We start from the raw sequence: 20,583 nt of genomic DNA on the forward strand, positions 1-20,583 counted from the left end.
AAGTCAGGTGGCCAATCCTGTTCAGCCAGTAGAACATCATATGATTTTACCACATGGTCCCAAAAGAGGGCATGTACTATGCGGTCAATGTCCCCTTCTAATTGCAGAGTCACTTGATATACTCTGTCAGGATCAGAGACCCGCATGTCCGCCGTTTCGACTTGTATGAAGTCATCAGTTGCTTTCACCTCCAGATGCTCTAGAAGACTCCGGCGAACTATTGTGACCTCTGCCGCGCTGTCTAACAGTGCCAACGTCCATGTCTTGTTCGTCAAGAGAACTCTCTTCTTGAGCGGCATGTCTGACTGAGACTGCTGCCACTTTCTTCTTTTTAAATTGTTGTTTTTGTTGCAGCGGTTTCTCTTCCTGTTTAATAGAAACCTCCGTTGAGCGTTGTGAATCCTGTTTTGGTTTCACGTACTCCGTTCTCCGCTCTGACCCCCCACCTCTCTCACTTCTCTTCTCTGAGGAGTCCTGAAAGGAACGAGATTGGCGTGTATCAGTATATTGATATCTTTCAGGTGTCTTCAAATTATCTCTATTCCTGAGATTATACCTATTCTGCGGGGTCTCCGGTTGCGGAGACTGTCCCCCATCTTTCTTAGGTGTTTGCTGTTTCTTTTCCCAGCGCTTTTTAGTACCCTCAGGTTGCTGTTGTTTAGCATTATCTTTATTATTTTTACCCTGTAATTGGGGTTTTTGTGGTCTAGCCCCTAGGCTATCGCGACCAATACTGGAATATGTTTCCGCTATTATTCTCGGGAGTTCCCGTTCTTGATTAATCTGCGGAACTTCCCGAAGACGCATTCGCACTGCTAGTGCTACTGCCTCTCCCTTGAGATTACTCAAAATAATAGAAGAAACTGCAGCAAAATTGCCCATCAACTGCATGCCCAAATCTAAGGCAGGGGCAGCCCCATATTCATCTTGAATTTGTTTAAGCACTTCTGGTAAATTAGCTAATGTCGGTGTACCGTGTGCCGTAGTGTAGAGCGCGGCAAACACCGTGCACCAGGTATTACAAAGGTCCACCGGAGGAACCATCCCATACGGCAAACACATCATCAATATTCTATGTTTATCCTGAGGTCCCGTATGGGGAAATACTGCTTCCAGCGTATTATTTTCTGCGCCAGCCAAAATGGAGTCTCCTCACGTTTAGCCGGTACTTTACCCATAACTGAGTGCACAGTGGCTGGATTAATATCCGGAACCACTGCTTGTGGGTGCGCCGGAGCAGCACGCGCTGCGTTTGTATTCAGTGTCTGCATTACAAACTGAACTAATCGCCTATATGTAGCCGTTAAGTCTGTATATAAACGACGAACTTCAACCACTGTCAATTGAGCAACCCCAGGATGAGGTGTATATGTAGCCAATAAAGGCCAGGTAGGACCATCATTACTTAGTGGACCTAACCTAACTTGTGCTACTGTGTGTGGGAGGGCGCCATCAAGCCAATTATGGTGTTCTTGATAAGATAAAGGTATCTCTAAATATGCATAAGCCCTGTATTGTCCAGGGACATTCGCAACAGTGTACTTGTGAAAAGTATTTGTACCCCCATCAACTGCTGGAAATATGACCCAAGAATAAAAAAGTTCTGTTCTATAGGCTGCATGAGCGTCCACCACAAAAGTGACCGGACCCCCCTGGACTGTCAGTCCATGTGCTATCAGATGTCCTGTGAGCGGGTGTCGCATATTGATGCTATATTTACTACATTAGGATTTGCCATTTGTAAAAAATAGAACTAGGTCAGAGAAGGCACACCAATATCGGGGTTTTTCCTTTTAAAGTTCAAGCTTGAACAACCAACCGCTATTAATAGGATTTACCTATATTACGGTGGCGGAAGTCCTCAGTGCCACGGACGTCTCCGTATACGGAACCGAGGAGTCAATATATATATGAGACCGAGAGAGTCAGCCGGACTCGAAAATCAGAGCCAGACTAATCGTTGGCGCCGCCATGTCGCGTGGGCTCTCATTATCCTAAATGAGACTACTGGATTTCTAGGTAGCAGGATCGTTCACGGTGTGGGGGACTGAGTCGGACCCACTTGGAAGGACCTCTGTCACCCTAAATCCGGTTTTGCTCCGGCTAACTAGCAATTCCTCATATCTCCAAAAGGGAAGAGATGATTAGGCAGCCGAGCGCATGACATCTTTGGAACTTCTCAGGGAAGCCGTGGTCACTCAGATCCAAACCAACTCTCTCATTTACAGTATGATCTCATATACAAATGACAAAGACAGTATAAGTTTTATATAATGTTTTAATAAAACGACTGTATTTTAGATAATAAGGCGTGAGCCGCAATAACCAGAACCATACAAAACAGTAGGATTGAAATAGTCACCAGGAGAGTAAAACATTAGAACAAAGCTATCATTGTGTCTATTAGTTTCTACTCTCCCTCTGCTTGATCTATTTTGAGCACAGCATGTTAAGCTTCTAGCTTGCCTTTCTGAATCACTAGGGAGACATCAGCCCTCATACCTGAGCAAAGGCCTGTGATCTGGTTCAGCATCTGCAACGAGGCAGTCAGCGTCTAGTTGTGGTTCCCTGGTCGGATTCTCCCTCTTGCATGTATTGGGACAAGGAAGTGACTTTATAACTAATATGTCAGCGTGATCACAAAATGTCCCTACGCAGGAATGCCAAGTCTAAACTCCTACCACGTCTATCGGCAATGTACCAGACTGTATCCTTGACTGAAGCACAGAGTGAGACTCCAGTGCTGAAGTAGGCTAAACAGTGTGATATGAATAAATAACAAAACCGAAGAAGTGGCTATTTGAAAAATAACAGTACGAAGCCTAATAAACAGCATTCAGAGCAAAGTGCACAGAGGCTCTAAGCTGCAAGCAAATGAAAAAAATACATCCAGGGCAAAGTGCACAAAGGCCTAAAGCCTGAAGCTAACGCGCAAAGGAAACGTAAAACGAACTACACTACAATCTGTGTCCCCCACATCTACAGGTACAGCCGCCAGCCCCCCTACCAGCACCGCCCTCCCAGCAGTCCCTCAGCCTTTGTTCCGTGCCCGCTCACCCAGGAGGGTGGGCATCACCTTTGCCCCAAGCACCTCAGCCCCTGCCCTTGTCACCCCTGCTGCCCTCATTGAGGAGGCCATTGACCTCCTCAGGTCCCTCACTGTTGGGCAGTCTACCATTTTGAATGCCATCCAGGGTGTAGAGAGGCAGTTGCAACAAACAAATGCATTCCTGGAGGGCATTCATTCTGGTCAGGCGGCCCTTCAGCAAGCTTTTCAGACTCTGGCCTCAGCACTGATGTCAGCCATTGTCCCTGTGTCTAGCCTCCCCCCTCCAACTTCCTCCACCCAGACCCAATCCCCTGTACCTCAGCCTATCCCAAGCACACCTACAGACCAGCATGCACACACATCAACACACAAGGGAAGCTCTGGCAAACATAAGCACCACACATCCCACAGGCACTCATGCAAGCATCACACACATGCATACACACCAACATTCACTGCCTCCACTGTGTCCCCCTCCTCCTCATCTCCCCCCACCCTCCCAGTCTCGTCTAAACTCACACCTGCATGCACTACCTCTACAGCCACTACGTCCCTCTCCAGCACACCCACCACCACACCCCGCTCACGTGCAGTCACCACCCCCACTACCATTCACATGTCCCCTGTGTCGTCTCCCAGTATGTCTGTGACGCCCCCTCCCAAGATACACAAACGCAGGCAAACACCCACCCAACAGCCATCCACCTTACGACAGCCTCCAGCACATGAACCTTCACCCAAAGTCACCAAACGTACACCTCCTACAACCACCAGCTCTTCCTCCACTCCCAAACCCCCTCCAGCTGCCCGTCCCAGTGTGTCCCAAAAACTTTTCCTGTCCACCCTTGACCTCTTTCCCACACCTCCCCCACCCCGTCCATCTCCTAGGTCCCGAACTACCACCTCAGCCACAACATCTCTGGGACCTGTGGTGCCTGTAGTCACCAGAATCTGGAGTACACCAGCCACCAAGGCAGCCAGTGTGGCACAGAGCCACAGCACAGACAGTACCCCACCTGTGAAGCATCAGAAGTTGGCCAGTGCCCGGCGGGAGAGGGGGAAGACTCCAGCCACCAAGGCCGCTCCCAGGGGTCCCAGTGGGAGTGTGGAGTCAGCTGTGACACCTTCCAAGGTGGGGAAGGGCCACAAGAAACCCGGCAAGTCTGGGAAGAGCAGCACGGCGGGGAAGACCACCATCATCCCGATGCCCAGGAGTCCACCTCCAGAACAAGCCCAGCTGCCCAGGACAGGACCGCCAGCACTAGCCCACCTGCCCAGGAGGGGCCAGCCAGCACCAGCCCACCTGCCCAGAAGGCCACCGCCAGAACCAGCCCAGCTGCCCAGGAAGCCACGCCAGCACCAGCCCAGCTGCCCAGGAGGCCACTGCCAGCACCAGCCCACCTGCCCAGGAGGTCACCGCCAGCACCAGCCCAGCTACCCAGGAGGCCACCACCAGCACCAGCCCACCTGCCCAGGAGGCCACCGCCAGCACCAGCCCACCTGCCCAGGAGGCCACCGCCAGCACTAGCCCCGCTGGGCCATGAAGGGCCGTCAGCACAAGCCTCGCTGGGCCATGAAGGACCGCCAGCAACAGTCCCGCTGGGCCATGAAGGACCGCCAGCACAAGCCTCGCTGGGCCATGAAAGACCGCCAGCAACAGCCCCGCTGGGCCATGAAGGACCGCCAGCACAAGCCTCGCTGGGCCATGAAGGACCGCCAGCAACAGCCTCTCTGGGCCATGAAGGACCGCCAGCAACATCCCCTCTGGGCCATGAAGGACCGCCAGCAGCTGAGACCCTGCAATGGAGACCGCCATCTCAAGCACCGCTGAACAGGGCACCTCCAACTCAAGCACTGCTGAACAGGGCACCGCCATCTCAAGCACCACTGAACAGGGCACCGCCAACTCAAGCAGCTTAACAGGGCACCGCCAACTCAAGCACCGCTGAACAGGGCACCACCGTCTCAAGCACCGCTGAACAGGGGACCGCCAACTCAAGCACCACTGAACAGGGCACCGCCATCTCAAGCACCGCTGAACAGGGCACTGCCATCTCAAGCACCGCTGAACAGGGCACCGCCATCTCAAGCACCGCTGGCCCATGAGCGGCAAAGACAATGACGCAACTGAGTCCGTCACGGGGTGAATGATGCACTCTGGGCACCATGCCCCCTCCAGAACCAGTGGAGAAAAGCATCCACTACCTCAGTCCTTAGCAGGATGAAGCACTGTGGGCACCATGCCCCCTCCAGAACCAGTGGAGAAAAGCATCCACTACATCAGTCCTTAGCAGGATGAAGCACTCTGGGCACCATGCCCCCTCCAGAACCAGTGGAGACTGTTATCCACTTGTGAGACTGTGGCTTTGCACTCCCCAGGATATGGCAGTGGCCAACCCACCCACTGTAGAGACTTGAGAGACTGTGGCTTTGCACTCCCCAGGATATGGCAGTGGGCAAACCACCCACTGTAGAGACTTGAGAGACTGTGGCTTTGCACTCCCCAGGATATGGCAGTGGGCAAACCACCCACTGTAGAGACTTGAGAGACTGTGGCTTTGCACTCCCCAGGATATGGCAGTGGGCAACCCACCCACTGTATAGACTTGAGAGACTGTGGCTTTGCACTCCCCAGGATTGAACAGTGGGAAAACCACCCACTGTAGAGACTTGAGAGACTGTGGCTTTGCACTCCCCAGGATATGGCAGTGGGCAACCCATCCACTGTATAGACTTGAGAGACTGTGGCTTTGCACTCCCCAGGATGTAACAGTGAGCAACCCACCCACTGTATAGACTTGAGAGACTTTGGCTTTGCACTTCCCAGGATTGAACAGTGGGCAAACCACGCACTGTAGAGACTTGAGAGACTGTGGCTTTGCACTCCCCAGGATATGGCAGTGGGCAACCCACCCACTGTACAGACTTGAGAGACTGTGGCTTTGCACTCCCCAGGATGGAACAGTGGGCAACCCACCCACTGTAGAGACTTGAGAGACAGTGGCTTTGCACCCCCCAGGATGTACCAGTGGGCATGTGGCCCCCTCGTGGATTTGGCATTGTGCACTCAAGCGGCTGAGGTGCCCCCCATTTCCCTCCCCCTGAGGTGCCTGTTTAGTTGCTCTCTGATGCCCCTGCAGTGTTCTCTCCGTCATGGTCGGGGATCTTGTGTGGGCCTCGCCCATACCGTGTGGTCCCAGTGTTCCACTGACTTTCTTAGAGCACTACCTGGACTACTATGCTTGGTATATATTATGTACATGGTGTATATATATATTTCTGCCTACTTGCTTTTAATATATTACAATGGTTACACTCATGTTCTATTGTCTTTGCATTCTTCTTGGGGGTCTGGGGGGTGTAACTGTGATGTATTGATATGCATTAGTGTGTGTGTTGTAGTGGGTGAGGGTGGGGGTGTTGCGTGTGTGTGTCCCTGTTTTTTGCCTCTCCCCTCCACAGTGTCGTAGGTGCAGTACTCACCGTGGTCTTCGCCGCCGGTGTTCGTGCTCCTGGTTGAGGAGCAGGAAGACTATTGCAGGTGGAATTTGGAGTTCCGGGTCCATGGCTTCCTCGTTCCTCGTGGGGTGTGTAGAGGTGAGCGTTTCCTGTTTCCGCCGTGTTTTTATCCGCAGTGAATCCGCCCCGGAAAAGGTGGCGGATTGGACTGTCATAATAGTGTGGGCCGCCTGTCTGTTGGCGGTGACCGCCGCGCTGTTTGTTTGTACCGCCGTGGCGGTCGGAGTGTTAGAGTGGCTGTCTTTGTTGGCGGTTTCCGCCACGGTCATAATTGCTCATTTTTTACCGCCGGCCAGTTGGCGGTCTTACCGCCGCTTTAACACCGACCGCCAGAGTTGTAATGACCACCATAGTAAACGTTTGGAAAAACAGTATATACAAATATTTACAATATGTACAGAAGGCCGTACACTGTCCTGTGCAAATGTCCATGGCCCACTGGGCCACAAAATCATGAGCGAAGCCCACACTTGACTCCTGCCTCAAAAAGGAGAGAACACTGCAGGGGCATCAGGTCGAAAACACACAGGCACCTCAGGGAGATAGGGAAGGGGGGGCACCTCAGCCGGAAGATTGTACTACGCCACTGCTCCTGGAGGGGGCAATATGCCCACAGCAATGTCCTGGGGAGTGCAAAGCCAAAGTCTCTCAAATGGGTGGTTTGCCCACAGCTTGGTCCTGGGGAGTGCAAAGCCGGTCTCTCAAGTGGTTGGTTTGCCCACTGCTTGGTCTTGGGGAGTGCAAGGCCACAGTCTCTCAAGTGGGTGGTTTGCCCAATGCTTGGTCCTGGGGAGTGCAAAGCCACAGTCTCTCAAGTGGGTGGTTTGCCCACTGCTTGGTCCTGGGGAGTGCAAAGCCACAGTCGCTATAGTGGATTGCTTCTTCCACTGTTTCTGGAGGGGGTATTGTGCCCAGTGTGCTTCATCCTGCCAAGGATAGGGTGAGTGGATGCCTTTCTCCACTGGTTGTGGAGGGGGCTGTGTGCCCAGTGTGCTTCATCCTGCCAAGGAAAGGGTGCGTAGATGCCTTTCTCCACTGGTTCTGGAGGGGGCTTTGTGCCCAGTGATGCTGCACTTGGGGTGTGGAAGTTCATATTCCCTCACCTGGCTGTCTGAGGCACGAGATTTGCAGGGAGCAGGTAGCATGATACCCCAAGGAGGCAGAGCCAGACTCCATCCTGTGGCGACCAAGGCTGCAAACTGGTGGTAGTGCCGGTGCTGGTGGGGGTGCTTCAAGTGGTGGAGGGACAGTCCTAGCAGTCTCCTACAGCCCTGGACGTCTGTCCACTGGGGATGATGCTGCTCACAGTTGTAGTGGCACCGGCTGGGCATGTGGTGGTGTTGATGGCGGTGCAGGTGGCGGTGCTTGTGGCGGGGTATACAGCGGGGATGCTGCTGGTGCTGGCTGTGGTGCAGGTGCTGGTAGTGGTGGAGGGAGACACCAGGCCGTCTCCTGCAGCCTCAGACGGCTGCCCACTGGGGATGATGCTGCTCACAGTTGTTGTGGCTGCGGCAGTTCAGGTGGCGTGCAGGGGACGATGCAGGTGGCGGGGGAGGTGGTGGTGCCTGTGGCGATGCTTTCCGCGGTACAGGTTGCAGGGCTATCTGTACTAATGGTGGGCACTAGTCCCTCACCTGGAGCCTCCGAGGCCTGAAGTGCCTTGCCTTGGGTTTTCTTCCCCTTCTCCACCTTGGCAGATGCTGCTGGGACCTTGGCACGGGCAGCTTGAGTTTTGGAGGAGGCCTTGCTGGGTGGGTCATCCTTCTTGCCGGTGCTGCATGCTGGCCCCTTCTTCACCTTGGCAGGTGGCGGGATGGGTTGGTCCTTTGCAGGGGTCGGTGGCACACTGGCTGCCCTGACGGGTGCCCCATTTGATCCTCTGAGACTTGCAAGTACCACAGCGGACGCCGACTTGGTGGCTGAGGTACTGGCCTGGGATCTGGACACCCAGGCCCGAGGGGAAGGACGGGGGAGGGGATGGGTAGGGAAGAGGTCAACGTTAGCCAGGAAAAGATTTTTAGACACACTGGGACGGGAAGATGGAGAGGGTTTGGGAGAGGAGGAAGAGGGAGTGGTTGTAGGAGTTGTACGTCTGCTGAGTTTGGGTGAAGGTGCATGGGTTGGATACAGTTGTGAGGTGGATGGCTGTTGGGTGTGTGGGTGCTTGTGTTTGTGTACTTTGGGAGGAGGGGTCAAAGACACACTGGGAGAGGATACAGGGGATGTGTGCATGGTTGTGAGGGTGGTGACTGCCAGTGAGGGGCATGTAGTGATGGGCGTGCTGGTGATGGAGGTAGTGGATGAAGGTGTGGTGCATGCAGGTGTGAGTGTAGATGCTACTGGGAGGGAGGTGGAGGAGGAGGAGGAGGGGGACACAGTGGAGACAGTGGATGTTGGTGTGTTTGCATGGGCATGGTGCTTGTGTGAGTGCCTGTGAGATGAAGAGTGGTGCTTATGTTTGCCTGAGCCACCTTTGTGTGGTGATTTGGGTGCATGCTGGTCTGAAGGTGTGCTTGGGATAGGCTGAGGTAGAGGGGATTGGGTCTGGGTAGTGGAAGTTGGAGGGGGAGGTTGGACACAGGGACAATGGTTGCCATGAGTGCTGAGGTCAGAGCCTGAAATGCTCTCTGTTGGGCCGCCACACCTGAGTGAATGCCCTCCGGGTATGCATTTGTTTGTTGCAAATGCCCTGCTACACCATGAATGGCATTCAGTATGGTTGACTGCCCAAGAGAGAGGTATCTCAGGAGGTCAATAGCCTCCTCACTGAGGGGAGCAGGGCTGACTGGGGCAGGGCCTGAGGTGCCTGGGGTGAAGGAGATGCCCACCCTCCTGGGTGAGTGGGCACGGGAAACACGCTGAGGGGCTACTGGGAGGGTGGTGCTGGTAGTGGGGGTGGCGGATGTACCTGTTATAGGGGTGGGCACAGAGGGGTCCGCCACCACCAGGGAGCTTCCATCTGAGAAGGAATCGCTGTCAGTGGTCTCCTCTCCTGTCCCCGTCATGGAGCTCCCCTCGCCCTCCGTCCCACTGGTGCCTTTAACCTCAGTGGATTCTGCCTCCAGGCCCATGTGGGATGCAGCTCCCTCCATTGCCGGTGCCTCTGCTCCTTCGCCAGATGATGCTAATGCATACACGGACAGGACGACAAAACAAAAAGGGGTGGGGAGAGACCCAGGATACATTTGGTCAAAGCCAGCAACACCACTGCCGTTGCCGTACACAACACACAGTGAGCTGCCCTATGCACTAGGCCATGCCCAACTAGTCACCAAGATAGTCACCAGCCCCTTGGGTACAATGCCTAACGCCAGCATCTGCACACCTAACACCCACAGGACCCTGCCCAGTAGTAGATGGCCACTTCCACCATTGGGGTAGGAGTGCGCCAGAGCCTGCACACAAGGGACCTACCCTGCCATGATCGCCCTGGCCTAGGGGCACCCACAACCCACATCCCTCACCCAGCTACCTCCTAAAGCACGCAAAGTCAGCTTTCTTATTCTGTACTCACCCCCTTGTGGCTGCTGTGATGCCCTCAAGCGCCCATCCAACTCCAGATAGGCCACCGCCAGGATGCGGAACATCAGGGGGGTCATGGTGCGACGGGCACCCCTTCCACATTGGGAAGCCAGCCCTAGCTGGGCCTCCACCGTTTTCTTGGTCCAGCAGCGCAGGTCCTCCCATCTCTTGCGGCAGTGGGTGCTCCGTCTGTGATAGACCCCCAGGGTCAGCACCTCCTTGGCGATGGCACGCCAAATACCCTTTTTCTGAATGGGCGCTGACCTAGAGGGAAAAGACAGCAGAAAAGGAAATCACTCACACGTCCGGACCGGCATACCCATTGCCCACGAGTTCCTACCCATGCATTGAAGCACATACACTGACTACCTCTCATGCAGCACTCAGGCCAGGACGCATCAGCACCCCCGAACATGTGGCTTGCATCCACACCACTCCAAACATGCATTGCCCACACATCATGCTCACAGTGTACTCACCTGTTTGTCTGGGGGACCGTAGAGTAATGTGTACTGGGGTAGGACCCCATCCACCAGTTTCTCCAACTCCTCCGCAGTGAAGGCAGGGGCCCTTTCCCCAGACACATGAGCCATTGTTGCTTCTTGACTCAGGTCACAGCAGCACTTGCAGTGTAGGTCCTCTACTGTTGAAGGTCATGTAGCAAGTGAGTGAAAAGATAGAAAATGGCGGTGACGTCTGCGGCGGTGCATACCGCCACCGCCGACGTACATCGCCATTGACTCCTGGAACCCATAAGGCCCAATGATAACCAATGCGCAGTTGCGCGACGGTCATCGACCGCCTACCGCGACGGCGCACAACGCCAGCTCACTTACCTCATTTCCACTTGTCCCTCCTCACAGGGCAGGCAGCTGCCATTTGAGGGGGGCACATGGCATGGCACCTAACTGCGTCATAAAAAACATTGGCACATCATCTGATTCTCAACTTCACATACTTCTTCTGCGACTTAAATTCAGCAATATTAATGCAATCTATGTGGAAATATGACCCTCTGCTCACCGATCTGCTCCGTAGGCTACAACCGCTGAGGCAGATTATGAGATGGCGGCCCCCTCCAGTGTACAGACCCCTGGTGGACCTGTCGACAATGGAGGACAGACACAATATCATCACATACAGCCTTGATCGTGTGACAATCTAAGAACTGTGTGCCAATTGGAGCCAGACCTGTTGTCTGCTATCCACCAGCCACAGGAATCGCCCCTCTAGTGCAGGTCCTGTCAGTGCTCCATTTCCTGGCAAGTGGTTCCTTTCAAACTACAGTGGCCATGGCATCAGGGATCTCTCAGCCAATGTTCTCCAACGTGTTGATCAGAGTGTTATCTGCCCTGGTGAAACACATGTGCAGCTACATCGTGTTCCCACAGGTGGATGAATTGGCCACAGTGAAAGCTGACATTTATGCCCTGGGACATATCCCCAACATCATAGGTGCCATTGGTGGTACACATGTGTCATTTGTCCCCCCACAGAGAAATGAACATGTTTGCAGGGATAGAAAAAGCTATCACTCAATGAATGTGCAGATGGTGTGTTTGGTGGGCCAGTACATCTCTCATGTGAATGCCAAATATCCTGGCTCTGTGCATGATGCCTATATCTTGAGGAATAGCAGCATCCCATATGTGATGGGCCAACTCCAGAGGCACCGGGTGCGGCTAATAGGTGAGCCCACATCCCCACCCAGTATAAGTAGGTGTCTGGGTATGGGGTTGTCCCTATGGTTAGTGTGTGTCTAACAGTTGTCCCTCAATATTTACAGGTGACTCTGGTTACCCAAACTGTCATGGCTACTGACCCCAGTGAGGAATCCCAGGACAAGGGCAGAGGAACGTTACAATGAGGCACATGGGCGTACAAGGAGGATAATTGAGAGATCCTTCGGCCTACTGAAGGCCAGGTTCCGGTGCCTCCATCTGACAGATGGATCCCTGTACTACTCACCCAAGAAGGTGTGCCAGATCATTGTGGCATGCTGCATGTTGCACAACCTGGCCTTGAGACACCAGATGCCTTTTCTGCAGGAGGATGAGCCTGGAGATGGTCTTGTGGCAGCGGTGGAGCCTGTGGACAGTGACAAAGAGGAGGCAGAGGAAGACGATGTGGACAACAGAACAAACATAATACAGAAGTACTTCCAGTGACAATCAGGTAAGAGACTGTAACTCCACTTACCATTTTAGTAATCTGTTGGACAGTGTACATAGCAGCCTCTTACCCTATGTCTATGGCCACTGACTGTTCCCTTTGGATTCTCTATTTTCAGATCGGTGTGCCCCATTCTGGCTCCTGCTATATGTACTGCTGACCACCAAAGGTCATCCTGTAGTATATTTCACTGTGCATATACGTTGCAATGCTTGGAGAATGTTGTACTAATACCTTTGAGATTCATTACACTGACTCCAGATTGGTATTTGTTTCAAGGGTATTTATTTGGGTGCTAATAAGTACAGGGGTATGTGCAAGGGGCTGGGGTGATGGTGGAGGAAAGTCCATGGTAGAGTACAGTCTCTTGGTATCACAGGTGCATTGTTCAAGGGGGCATAGGAAGGGGAGCAATGGCAGTTCAAGGAGGACAGGGGAACAGAGTAGGACAGTTGGGTGACTAAAAGGAGAATCCTATTTCCTGGCAGGGGTCTTGGCAATGTTCTATGTCTTCTGCCTGGATCGCAGGAACCGTTTGCGGGGTGGTTCTCCTTCTGCAGGGGGTGGGGTGCTGGTGGCCTGTTGGTCCTGTGGCGGGGACTCCTGTCCACTAGCGCCGGCGGAGGTGGAAGGCTGTTCCTCGTTTGGCTAATGTCAGGCACCCTTTGTTGTGCCATTGCCTCCCTCATGGTCTTGCCCATGTCAGCCAGCACCCATGCAATGGTGACCAGGATGGTGTAGATTTTAGTCAAGTCCTCCCTGATCCCCATGTACTGTCCCTCCTGCAGCCGCTGGGTCACATGCAACTTGGTCAGTACCTGGCCCATGGTCTCCTGGGAATGGTGTTATGCTCCCAGGATGTTGAAGAGTGCCTCGTGGAGAGTGGGTTCCTTGGGCCTGTCCTCCCCTTGTCGCACAGCAGTCCTCCCAGCTTCCCTGTTGTTTTGTGCCTCTGTCCCCTGAACCCTGTGCCCACTGCCACTGACTCCAGGTCCCTGATTGTCCTGTGTTTGTGGGGTTGCCTGGGGTCCCTGTAGTGGTGGACACACTGCTGATTGACTTGTCCTGGGGATAGTGGCATGGGCCCGCTGGGTGGGTGCTGTGGTGGTGTTTCCGGAGGGGGGAGGCTCTGTGGTGATTTGGGACTGTGGCAGGGGAACCGACTGTCCAGAGGTCCCTGATGGGCCAGGTTGGTCATCCTGATCCAGGCGTGCAGAGCTGCTGTCATCACTGTGGGCCTCTTCTGGGGGGGACTGGATGTAGCTAGCACCTCCTCTCCGGTGACGTTGGGTAGGGGTCCTGTTGGGATGCAAATGCATTGTTAATGTATCTGCGTGTGCCATCTTGTGCATGGGTGTGTTTCCCTGTATGATTATGATTTCCCTGCCGGCTTGGCCTTGAGTGAGTGGTGATTTTGTGGGCTGGGTGAATCTCCCTATTGGACATTGTGGGGTGATAGCTGTCCATGCAGGTCTGTGAGTGATGTCCATGCATTGTTGTTGCATGCAGGGCTTGGTATTGGGATGGGTGGGTTGTGCTAGTGGGGTATATGTGAGGTGTTGGAGTTATGGGGGTGAGGTTAGGAGTTTGTGATGGCATGCAGGTAGGGTAGGGGGATAAGGCAGTTAAGATTTGACTTACCAGAATCCAGTCCTCCTGCTACTGCTGTGAGGCCCCTTGAGGATACATGATCACCAAGACTTGTTCCTCCCATGTTGTTAGTTGTGGGGGTCCACCCCCAGTCCTCTGTACAGCAATTTGATACCACAGAATGCACCTTCCCCCGTAGGTTGTTCCACCTCTTCATGATGTCATCCCGGGTTCTCGGGTGCTGTCCCACGGTGTTGACCCTGTCCACGATCCTCTGCCATAGCTCCATCTTCCTTGCAATGGACGTCTGCTGCACCTGTGATCCGAATAGCTGTGGCTCTACCCGGATGATTTCCTCCACCATGACCCTTAGCTCCTCCTGAAAACCTGGGGTGTCTTTGGGGTGCTATGGATGGGGTGTGAGTGATGTGTGTGAGGATGGTTAGGGTGATGTGTGGGGTAATGTGTTGTTGTGTATGCTGTGATGTGCGTGAATGGTGTATGGGTGATGATGTTCTCTGCCTCTGATTGGGTGGGTGCTCCTGGCTTGTCTCTCTCAATTAGCTATCTTTTTTGTTGTTGTAAGGGGTTGTGGGTATTGTGTGTGTGTGATTTATAGTGGTGTGAGTGTGTGTGGTATGTGTATGTGTGTCAGGTGTGTGTAGTTTGAATTGTCCAATGTGGTGGTGTTTTGTAAATCTGTGTGTATTTTGAGCGTGGCGGTGTGTACCGCCAATGGTTTACCACGATTGAAAGATGTGTTGATGCGTGGGTCGTGATACTGTGGGAGTGTTCCTGTTGGCGTAACAGTGTGGGTTTTGTTATTGCCAGTTTATCACTGACCTTTCGTGTGGCAGACTTGTGTGGGTGTCTGTATAGTGGTGGTATTCTATGTGTGGGTCATAATACCCGTAGTGGAATACCGCCGCGGTCATGGTATGTTGGCGGCGGTTAGCATGCGGTAGGCGGCATTTACCGCCAGGGTTTTAATGATTGCCATAGTAATGTGTTTTATATGTCCTAACAGTGAAATATTGCTAAATTCGTTCTTCACAGTTGCAAGGCCTGTCTCTCTCATAGGTTAACATAGGGGCTACCTTTAAATATGATTAAAGTGTAGATTCCCTTTGGGAGCGGATGGACATGTGGAGTTTGGGGTCTCTGAGCTCACAATTAAAAAATACATCTTTTAGTAAAGTTGGTTTTAAGATTGTGTGTTTGAAAATGCTAATTTTAGAAAGTGAGCATGTTCTTGCTTATACCATTTCTGTGACTCTGCCTGTTTGTGGATTCCCTGTCTGGGTCAGTTTCACAGTTGGGCTGGTTGCACCTCACGCTAGACAGTGACATAAATGGAGCTGGGGTGTAGTCTGCATTTCCTGATGAGCTATCTGCGCTAGAAGGGAGGGGAGGAGTGGTCACTCACACCTGAAAGGGCTGTGCCTGTCCTCAAACAATGCAGTCTCCAACCCCCCTGGTGAGTGTCTGGGGCCTGGCCTGGGCAAGGCAGGATTTCACATTCAAAAGAGACTTTACTTTGAAGTAGGCCTACTTCAAAGGAGAAAATGGGTATAAGAAGAGCACCCAAAACCACAGACTTTAGAACACTTCTGGAAACCAAGAAGAACCTCTGCCTGGAGAAGAGCTGAAGAGCTGAGGAAGAAGAGCTGTCCTGCCTGTGACTGTGCTTTGTGGAGCTATCCTGCAGTTGCTGCTTCTGCCAGAGTAAGAGGGCAAAGACTGGACTTTCTGTTGCCTTCCTTCTTGTGAAGATCTCCAACGGCTTGAATTAGAGCTTGCCTTCTGTTGTTTGAAGTCTCAGGGACAGCAAAGACTTCTCTCTGCCAGCACCTGGAGTCTCTGGAGAGACTCCTACTGTGCCCTGTGGTGCCCATCCAGTTCCTGGGACCCTGAAAGGAGAAGCTGACAGTCTAAGAGGAAGAAATCCACGCACAGAACGCCGTGCGGGGAAAAGATCGACGCAACTCCGATCTGCGGCTGGGAAATCGACGCACCGTCGGCTTCGTGGCTAAAAATCAACACTCTCCTACAACTCGACCGGAAAATTGATGAACAGAGCTGGGGAAATGACTTGCGGCATCGCTGACGGAGGCTGGTGAGATCACAACCCGCGCTGCGTGGTTTTCAGATCATTGTGCGGTTGGATTTCTGACGCAAACACCACTGGGCATGTAAAAATGACGCAAGGCCTACCCGGACCCGAGAGTGCTGAGCGGATCGACGCATTGCTCTCCTGCGGAGAGAAGAAACCAGATGAAAGGAGAAACAAAGCAAGGTCTCGTGAGTGAGTGAAATCGATGCATCGCCAGCTCTTTCTGACGCACACTCACCCGTGCAGGGTTATTTTTGACACACCCAATGTACATTTTCGTGCTAACAGTGTTAGTGTCTGTTTAAAACTACATGAAGACTATTTTTGCTTTTTAATTGATAACTTGACTTGTGTAACTTCATTTGGGAGCTTGTTTTTCTGCCTTTGGAACTTTGCACCTGTTTTTGAATCTTCATCATGTCCCAAGCTGGAGATGCATCAGTTGGAGCTGATTTTGACCTAGAGAAATTGGAGAGTTATACCAAGGCTCAGTTGAAGCAGTTTGTAAAAGTTTTGACTGTCCTATTAAGAGGTCATCCAAGTAGGAGGAGCTGCAAAAGGCGCTGAGGGCCTGGGTGACAGCCAAGAGCACTGCAGGGCACACAGAGGATAAGGGAGATGAGGAGGAGGAGAAAGATTGTTCCATACACAATGGTATTGTGGGTGGGCCTCTTATGTCCAGGGACAAGGTCTCCATGGCAGGTAGCAGCGTCTCATCTAAGGGTTTGACACCTGAAGAGTTACAGGACAGACAGGCAGAGAGAGAGTACCAATTGGAGCTGGAAAAGCTCAAGCTCAATATGGAGAGGGAAAGGGAGGACAGGAGGATAACTATTGAAGAAAGGGAGATACTACTGGCTCATGAACTTAGCTTAAAGGAGTTAGATCAGAGGAGCCAGTCTAGTAGAGATGGTGGCAGCAACAGCACAGTGCAGCCCGAAAGAAGGGTACACATCACAAAAGACTTAGTGAAGGATTGCAAGAGGGAGGATGACATATACTTGTGGTTCAAGGGGTATGACTCTGCTCTCGACATGAATCTGGTCCCTGAAGCTCATTGGGGGGCAGCTCTGTGGAAGCACTTTGAGGTAGAGGGGAGGGATACACTGACAGCCTTAGGGGATGCTCAGAGTCTCACATACACTATCATGAAGGATGCCCTACTCACATGATATGGTCTCACCCCTGAGCAGTATGACAAGTTAAGGTCCTCTAAGAAAAAGGAATCCCAAACATCATTGGAATGTGTTGATTCTTATTGCAGGTCACTGGATGGTTGGGTGAAGGGCAGTAAGGTAACTACATATGAGGGGCTTTACAATCTGATTGCTTGGGAGCACTTGTACAGTTTATGTTTTCCAGAGCTGTGCCAGTACCTGATTGACAGCAATCTGACTGATCCCAGGAAGCTTACACAGGAAGCTGACCGCTGGAGAGCACCAGGGTCCAAAAGAGGTATGGGGGAGACCACGCCAAGGGTGAGCAGGGTCCCTCTCAGAACAAAGGGGCTGTAAAGGTAAAAAGGGGAAGTTCTATAAAGGGCCCCATACTGATTCCCAGGGTAAGGATTCCCAAAACCCCAGTGAGAAGAAGGCATGGTTCTCCAAAGGGAAGCCAGTGGCAGGGGGACTCCCACGTAAGTGTTATGCATATGACCAGGTGGGTCATGTGGGGGGGACCCCAAATGCCCCAAAAGTACACCGGCACCCACTGGTGCACCATCCCAGGATTTGGCCAGTGTAGCACTTGGGGCGGAGTTGGTTCCAGGTGGGTGGGAGCCAGCTGAGATGACCCATCTCTCACTAGGGGACAGTGAGATGGTCCAGAAAACCCTTGTGCCTGAAAACACTAAGAAGTACAGGCAGTGGGTGACCATCAATGGACAGAGGCTTGGAGGCTCTGAGAGACACAGGAGCCAGTGTGACTACCGTGAGGAGTCACCTGGTGTCTGAAGAGCAGATTGATCCCCTGGTACTTCACCAAGCAGTTGCAGTGGACAACTCAGAGTGCCTGTGCAGAGTAGCGCATGTTCCCTTTGAATGGGGGGGTCTCAGGTTCCTGGAAGGTAGCTGTGAGTCCTTCCATGCCTGGTGATTGTTTGCTAGGCAATGACCTGGAGGATTCTCCTTGGAAGGAGGTGGAACACAGGTCTCACTTGGAGATGTTGGGTCTGCCTGGGTGGGTATGTGTATCCACCTTGTCAATGGTAGCCCATCAGGGTAGTCAAGAGCCTCTAGAGCCTGAAACTGTGGCCCAGGGGAATGCCAAGAAGAGGAAGGGCAGGGGGCGCGGGAAACCGGCTGCAGAAGTTCCCACGGTCCGGGAGGAGGCGGAGCCTGAGGCTGACGCTCCAGAGCATACAGGGCAATAGGTGGCTAAGCTGGGGAAGGCCCCTGAGCTGTGACAGAGGCAGCAGGAAGGGGGGGCCACCAGGAAAGCATTCTGTGCAGCACAGTAGACATGCCATACTCTGGAGGGTTTGCGGCAGCAGGCTGTAGACCAGGTGGCTGGGAAGGAGCCAGGATTACACCTAATTCATTGGGAGGATGACCTCCTGTATAACGAGCCTAAGGTTCCTGAGCCTGGGTCAGCCCATATGCTGGTGGTACCGTACCACCGTGCTTCAGGGCCTTCCTACTGGGGTTGGCTCATAATGTGCTTTAGCTGGACATTTGGGGCAGGACAAGACCTTTGAGAGGCTTGTCACCCACTTTTACTGGCCCCTAATGCGCAGGCACTCAGATGCACATTGCAGGTTTTGTCAGCCTTGCCAGGCAAGTGGCAAGAGTGGGGAAAATGTAAGGCTCCCCTTAAACCTTTACCTGTGGGTAGTGCTCCCTTTGAGAGGGTAGGTATTGACATTGTGGGGCCTCTGGACCCCAAGACAGATTTGGGCAATAGGTTCATCCTGGTCTTGGTGGACCATGCCACCCGGTACCCAGAAGCGATTCCTCTGAGGTCAGCCACTTCCCCTGTGGTGGGTTGTGCACTGATGAGGGTTTTTACCTGCATGGGGTTCCCCAAGGAAGTGGTACATGATAGGGGTACCAACTTCATATCCACATATATGAAGTCTCTGTGGAAAATGTGTTGGGTGACCTACAAGTTCACCACACCTTACCACCCCCAAAGTAATGGTCTGGTTGAGAGATTCAACCGCACCTTAAAAAGAATGATTCAGTGCCTATCAGAGCCCTTGAGGTGGAAGTGGGATGTCCTCTTGCCATGCCTTCTGTTTGCCTACAGGGAGGTGCCTCCAAAGGGACTTGGGTTTAGTCCCTTTGAGCTGATCTATGTCCATCCTGTGAGAAGACCTTTGAGTCTGGTGAAGGAGGCTTTGGAGAAAGCTCCTAGTAACCCCCGCAGGATGTAATTAGCTACATGCTGGATTTGAGAAACCAGACTCACCATTTCAGGAGTCTTGCTCAGGAGAACCTAGATGCAAGCCAGGAGGAAATGAAACAGTGGTATGACCGGAATGCCACTCTGGTTGGGTTTCAACCGGGTCAGAAAGTGTGTGTGATGGTGCCAGTGGAGCCTAGGGTGCTTCAGTATAAGTGGACTAGGTCATTTGAGGTGGTGGAGCGCAAGAGTGAAGTCACCTACCTAGTGGACTTGCAGTCTCCAAGGATCCCTTTAAGGGTCCTGCATGTCAACCGCCTCAAACCTCACTTTCAGCAGGGCTGAACTGTCCATGCTCCTTGCGACAGATGATGGGGTGGAGGAGGAGATTGAGCCTCTTCCTGACCTCTCTGCAGGAGAAAAAGATGGGTCAGTGATCCTCTCCCCCTCCCTGACTGAGGAGCAGCAGGGTGACTGTTGCCACGTGTTGAGACAGTTTGCCTCACTGTTCTCCCTGATTCCAGGAGTCCAACTCTTTTTGCACACTGTAGGAGGCTGGCCTGGCTTATAGTGGGTACCTAATGGTACTTACACCTTGTGCCAGGTCCAGTTATCCCTTATTAGTAAATTAGTAGTATTCTAGCTGCTTAGGTTGATAGAGGTAGCTATAGCAGTGCAGCTTAGGCTGAATTAGGAGACATGGGAAGCTCCTACCATACCCCTTATATCATATAGCACTGTATCATAAGAAACACAATACTCAGAGTTCCTACAAATAAAGGTACTTTATTTTAGTGACAATATGCCACAAGTATCTCAGAGGATATACTCCCTTAGGAGGTAAGTAAAATACACAAAATATACACACAAACCAAAATCAGGTAAGTAAACAGTTAGAAAAGTAGTGCAAACACTGTAGAATACAATATGATGGAATAGGAGACAATAGGCCTAGGGGCAACACAAATCATATACTCCAAAAGTGGAATGCGAACCACGAATGGACCCCAGGCCTAGTGTAGTGTGTAGAGGGTTGCTGGGAGTGTAAGAGAACACTAAGAGAGTCCAAGATACCCCACCCCAAGACCCTGAAAAGTAGAAGTAAAGTTACCCTACTACGCCAGAAAGACAGTAAAGTCGAGATAGGGGATTCTGCAAAGCACTGAAGATGGATTCCGGGACCTGAAGACCTGTAAAGGAAGGGGACCAAGTCCAAGAGTCACACAAGTGTCCAGGGGAGCAGGAGCCCTATAAACCCCCAGATGAAGGTGCAAAA

The sequence above is a fragment of the Pleurodeles waltl genome, chromosome 8, assembly GCF_031143425.1.
Source record: "Pleurodeles waltl isolate 20211129_DDA chromosome 8, aPleWal1.hap1.20221129, whole genome shotgun sequence".
Classification (NCBI taxonomy): Eukaryota; Metazoa; Chordata; class Amphibia; order Caudata; family Salamandridae; genus Pleurodeles; species Pleurodeles waltl.